Raw genomic sequence first — 6,348 nt, forward strand, 5'->3', positions numbered from 1 at the left:
GAAATGAATATAATATTGTAAATAAACTATACTTCAGTAAATATGGGTGAACAACTTAGATCAAAGTTAGCAGAAGGAAGCAAATAAAGAGAAGAAATAAATGAAATAGAGAACAGAAAATCATTAGAGAAGATTAATAAAACTAAGAGCTGCTTTTTTAAAAACATCTTTATTGGAGTATAATTGCTTTACAATGGTGTGTTAGTAGATAAACAAATTGACAAAACTTTAGCTGGAATAACAGAAAAAAAGAAAGAAGACTCAAATAAAAGCAGAAATGAAAGAGGAGACAATATACCTCATATCAGAGAAATACAATGGATTATAAGAGACTGCTATAAAAAACTATAAGCCTAAAACATGTATAACTTAGAAGAAATTGTTAAAATCCTAGAAACATAAAACCTACCACATTGAATCTTGAGAAAATATAAAATCAGTGCCTGGTGGCTTTAATTGGTGAATTCTACCAAACATTTAAAGAAGGATTAATACCAATTCTTTTCAAACTCTTCCAAAATACTGAAGAAGAGGGAACACTTCCAAACTCATTTTACTAGGCCAGCATTTCCATCATACCAAAGCCAAACAAGGACACTACAAGGAAAGAAAATTACAGGGCAACATCTTTGATTATTATAGATACAAAAATCCTCAACAAAATACAAGCAAACTGAATTCAACAGCATTTTAAATTTATCTTATACCAAGATCAAGTTAGATTTCTCTCTGGGATGTAAGAATGGTTTAACATATGCAAATCAATCTGTGATAAACCACATTAATGGAATGAAGGATAAAAATCACCTCAATAGATGAAGAAGGAGCATTTGATAATAGTCAACGTTCATGCTTGATAAAAATTCTCAACAATTTAGACACAAAAGGAAGGTAACAACATGATAAAGACCATATATGACAAGTCCAGAGCTAACATCACACTCAATGGTGAAAAGCTTAAAATTTTTCTAATATTAGGAGCAAGACAAGGGTGTCCACTCTTGCCACATCTATTCAACATAGTACGGGAAGACCTAGCCAGAGCAAATAGGCAAGGAAAAGAAATACAAGTCATCCAAATTGAAAAGGAAGAAATAAAATTGTCTCTCTTTGCAGATGACATAATCTTATATATAAAAAATTCTAAGGATTACACCAAAAAACTGTTAGAATTAATAAACTAATCTGGTAAAGTTGCAAGATACAAAATCAATATACAAAATTCAGGTGCATTTCTATACACAAAAACCCTATCTGAAAGAGCAATTAAGAAAACAATCCCATTTATGGTAGCATCATAAACAATGAAATATTTAGGAATAAATTTAACCCAGGAAGTGAAAGATCTGTACATGGAAAACTATAAGATTTTGATGAAAGAAATTGAAGAAGAAATAAGTAAATGGAAATATACCTCACGTTCATGAATTGGAACAATTAATATTTTTCAAATATCCATACTACCTGTAGCCATCTAAAGATTCAATGCAATACCTATCAAAATTCCAACGGCATTATTTCAAAGAAATAGAAAAAAATACCTAAAATTCGTGTGGAACCACAAAAGACCCCATATAGCCAAAGCAATCCCAAGAAAGAAGAATAAAGCTGGAGACATTGCACTTTCTGATTTCAAGCTATATTAGAAAGCTTTAGTAAACAAAACAGTATGGCATAAAAATAGGCACATAGACCAGTGGAACAGCCCAGTTACTTTCTCCCTGTTGCTTCCATAGCACCTTATATACATTCATTAGCCCCTTTCTGACTTTGAACTGTAGATATTTGTTCACTATACTTGTCTTACATGTTAGATTGTGGCTCTTTTTCACTGTGTGTCTTTTTATCTCTTGATTCTAATACAGTCTCTGGCAAAGAGTAGGCACTCAGTAAATATTTGGTAAATGAATGACTAAATGAAGCTTTAACATAAGCCCAAGTATTTTTAAAGATACTAATTGTAATTGTGAAAATAAACATATGAGTGAGCAAAGTTAATTTGGCAGAATGTAAATAGAGTTTCCTCTTTATTTGTACTTTTGTTCTTTACAAAATTTTAAAACTTCATTTTCAGCAATTAATAGATCAGCCTAGTTTCCAAAGAGCAGGATGACCCATGTATTAGGAATGACAAAGATTATTCTAGCTTGAAGTGAAGAAATGATGGATGGAATATCCAATAGCCAGCCAGAGTAGAGTGTCACCTTTAATAGTTACCTAGTGAATTTCAGGGAAGTATTTATGTTACATCCAAATAAGCAAGAAAGGCAATTACATCCTCTAACATAAAAATCCAAACCACATTTTTAAGCAAATACTGGCAATATCAATCTATAAGAATTTCTTTCAGCTTGAAGCAGCTCAGTCTTTTCCAGTAGAAAATGCTGAATGTATCCTCACCTACCCAATACAGATGACCCTTGAACAACATGGGTTTGAACTGCATAGGTCCACAGATATGTGGATTTTTTCAATAATAACTATTACAGTACTACATGATCTGCAGTTAGTTGAATCCCCGAATTCAGAACTATGGATACGGTTGAACCACAGATCCAGAAGAACTCTGTATAAGGAAGACTGACTATAAGTTATACATGGGTTTTTGACTGTGTGGAGTGCCCCTAACACCTGTGTTTTTCCAGGGTCAACTGTATACTATAGCAGAACCCTTTCAAGTCTTCTAAATATTTGCCAAATATTTATATTACTTTGGCAGTGAATACATGATTTCAGAAATAAAACCATGGGCATAAACAATCATAAAGAGTGAATGGGTTGTGGAGAAGATTAAGAAATGATTGAGACATTTTGATCCCTGGGACTTGATGAGAATACTATCTTTATATAATAATAACACTTTTTTTTTCTTTTTTTTGAGTTTTATTTTCTATTTTTAATTTTTTTGTATTTTTTAACATCTTTATTACAGTATAATTGCTTTACAATGGTGTGTCAGTTTCTGCTTTATAACAAAGTGAATCAGTTATACATATACATATGTCCCCATATCTCTTCCCTCTTGCATCTCCCTCCCTCCCACCCTCCCTATCCCACTGCTCTAGGTGGTCACTAAGCACCGAGATCATCCCTCTGTGTTATGTGGTTGCTGCCCACTAGCTATCTATTTTACATTTGGTAGTGTACATATGTCCATGCCACTCTCTCACTTTGTCCCAGCTTACACTTCCCCCTCCCCGTATCCTCAAGTCCATTCTCTAGTAGGTCTGCATCTTTATTCCTGTCTTGCCCGTAGGTTCTTCTGATGATGTTCTTTCTTTTTTTTTTTTAGATTCCACATATATGTGTTAGCATAAGGTGTTTGTTTTATTCTTTCTGACTTACTTCACTCTGTATGACAGTCTCTAGCTCCATCCACCCCACTACAAATAACTCAGTTTCGTTCCTTTTTATGGCTGAGTGATATTCCATTGTATATATGTGCCACATCTTCCTTATCCATTCATCTGTCCATCTATCCAGGGGCAGTATGACTAGGAAAGAGGAATGGAAATCTCTCCATGCAGCTGCACAAGCTGCATTGAATCCCCATGATCAGGTTGGTAAATCCTGCATCTGTGGAACGTATGAATAGACAATGAGTATTCACGCAACTGAGACTGGTCTAGTTTTAGTAGGAGTGGATGCTGTGAGAAAGTACACAAGGGAGTTGGCCCAGGTCACAGTCTGAGCTGCGCCCAAAATGCCCACAGTGGGTCTAGAGACCTAACTAGAGGTATTGGGCGGCTTCCTGGGGAGGTGAGGGTTGGCTGTGGCTCACTGGGGGGGCAAGGACACTGACAGTGGAGGCCTCAAGAAAATATTCTTATTTCTATTATTCTTTTTTGTTTGTTTCATTTTGTTGAGTTGTCATTGTTGCTGTTTTTATCATTCTTTATTTTTTATTTATTTTTTTATTTCTTAATTTTTTTTAATATATATTTTTTATTTTTCTATTTTTACTTTATTTTTTGTTGTTTTGTGTTTTTTCTTTTTCTTCTTTTTCTTTTTTTGATTGTGTTTCTGTGTTTGTTTTATGTTTCCTTTGCTTTTTCTTAGTTTTCTTTCTGCTTTTGTTTTCTTTTTTCTTTTTGGTTAGTTTAATCTTTACTGATAGTTTGCATTTTTGAGTACATTTGTTTGTTTATTCTCATGTTTTTTGTTTTCTTTGTTGTTTTCTTTTTGTCTGTTTCTTTGTTTCTGCTTGTTAGGTTTCATTTCTATCATTCATCTTGGGTTTCGTTTGTCTGGTTTTTTTTCTTTAATTTTTTTGTGTTGTTGCTGTTTGTTTGTTTTTGTTTTGTTATTTGTCTTGTTTTGGTTTGTCTGTTTTCTTTTCCTTTTTTTCCCTTTTTTCCTTTTTCTCTGGCCTCTCTCTGCAGCTTGTGGGCTCTTGGTTCCCTGGCCAGGGGTTGGGTCAGGGCCACCAGGGTGGGAGAGCCAAGTCCAGGATGCTGGACCGCCAGAGAATTCCGTGGCCCAGGGAATATTAATTGGTGTGCATACTCCCAGAGGTATCCATATCAACAACAAGACCCAGCCCCACACAACTGCCTGCAGGCTCCAGTGCTGGACACCTCACACCAAACAACCAGCAAGACAGGAAGACAGCTCCACCAATAAGCAGACAGGCTGCCTAAAGTCATACTAAGCTCACAGACACCCCCAAAACACCACTTGACATGGCCCTGCCCATCAGAGGGAAAAGACTCAGCTCCACCCACCAGAACGCAGGCACCAGTGCCTCCCACAAGGAAGCCTGCACAAGCCCCTGGACCAACCTCACCCACCAGGGAGCAGACAACAGAAAGAAGAGGAATGACGACCCTGCAGCCTGTGGAAAGGAGACCACAAACACAGTAGGTTAAACAAAATGAGATGACAGAGAACTATGTTGCAGACGAAGGAGCAAGGTAAAAACCCACAAGGCCAAATAAATGAAGAGGAAATAGGCAATCTACCTGAAAAAGAATTCAGAGTAATGATAGGAAAGATGATCCAAGATCTCGAAAATAGAATGGAGGCAAGGATTGAGAAGATAACAAGAAATGTTTAACAAGGACCTAGAAGAACTAAAGAACAAACAATAAGTGATGAACAACACAATAACTGAAATGAAAAATACACTAGAAGAAATCAATAGCAGAATAACTGAGGCAGAAGAACAGATAAGTGAGCTGAAAGATAGAATGGTGGAAATAATTGCCACAAGAAGAATAAAGAAAAAAGAATGAAAAGAAATGAGAGTCTCAGAGAATTCTGGGACAACATTAAACGCACCAACATTCTAATTATCGGAGCTCCAGAAGAAGAAGAGAAAGAGAAAGGGTCTGAGAAAATACTTGAAGAGATTATAGTCAAAAACTTCCCTAACATGGGAAAGGAAGCAGTCACCCAAGTCCAGGAAGCAGGATCCAATACAGGATAAACGCAAGTAGAAACATGCTGAGACACATATTAATCAAACTAACAACAATTAAATACAAAGAAAAATATTAAAAGCATCAAGGGAAAAGCAACAAATAACATACAAGGGAATCCCCATAAGGTTAACAGCTAATTTTTCAGCAGAAACTATGCAGGCCAGAAGGGAGTGGCAGGATATATTTAAAGTGGTGAAGGGGAAAACCCTACAAACAAGATTACCTAGCAAGGATCTCATTCAGATTTGACTGAGAAATCAAAACCTTTATAGACAAGCAAAAGCTAAGAGAATTCAGCGCCACCAAACCAGCTTTAAACAAAATGCTAAAGGAATTTCTCTAGGTGGGAAACACAAGAGAAGAAAAAAACATCTAAAAACAAACCCAAAACAATTAAGAAAATGCGAATAGGCGAATATATATCAATAATTACCTTAAATGTCAATGGATTAAATGCTCCATGCAAAAGACACAGAGTGGCTGAATGGATACAAAGACAAGATCCGTATATATGCTCTCTACAGGAGACCGATTTCAGACCTAGGGTTACATACAGACTGAAAGTGAGGGGATGGAAAAAGATATTCCATGCAAATGGAAACCAAAAGAAAGCTGGATAACAAGACTCATATCAGACAAAATAGACTTTAAAATAAAGACTATTACAAGAGACAAAGAACAACACTGCATAATGATCAAGGGATCAATCCAAGAAGAAGATATAATGACTGTAAATATTTATGCATCGGAGCACCTCAATACATAAGACAAATGTTAACAGCCATAAAAGGGGATATCAACAGTAACACAATAATTGTGGGGGAATTTAGCACTCCACTTACACCAAAGGATAGATCATCCCGACAGAAAATTAATAAGGAAACAAAAGCCTTAAATAATACATTAGACCATATGGACTTAACTG

The 6,348-nt window shown here is 35.7% G+C and overlaps 1 long non-coding RNA gene across 1 annotated transcript in view; it reads left to right on the forward strand.

The window, feature by feature from the left end:
* Positions 1–6,122, forward strand: part of LOC309620852 — a 76,448-nt gene extending 70,326 nt beyond the window's left edge. Inside the window, exon 2 of the long non-coding RNA XR_014239700.1 lies at positions 1–6,122. This exon is cut by the window's left edge and continues 24,171 nt beyond it. This is a non-coding gene — a long non-coding RNA (uncharacterized lncRNA).
* Positions 6,123–6,348: the final 226 nt, after the last annotated feature.

This window comes from Balaenoptera borealis, assembly GCF_965194805.1.
Source record: "Balaenoptera borealis genome assembly, chromosome: X".
In the NCBI taxonomy this organism is placed as follows: Eukaryota; Metazoa; Chordata; class Mammalia; order Artiodactyla; family Balaenopteridae; genus Balaenoptera; species Balaenoptera borealis.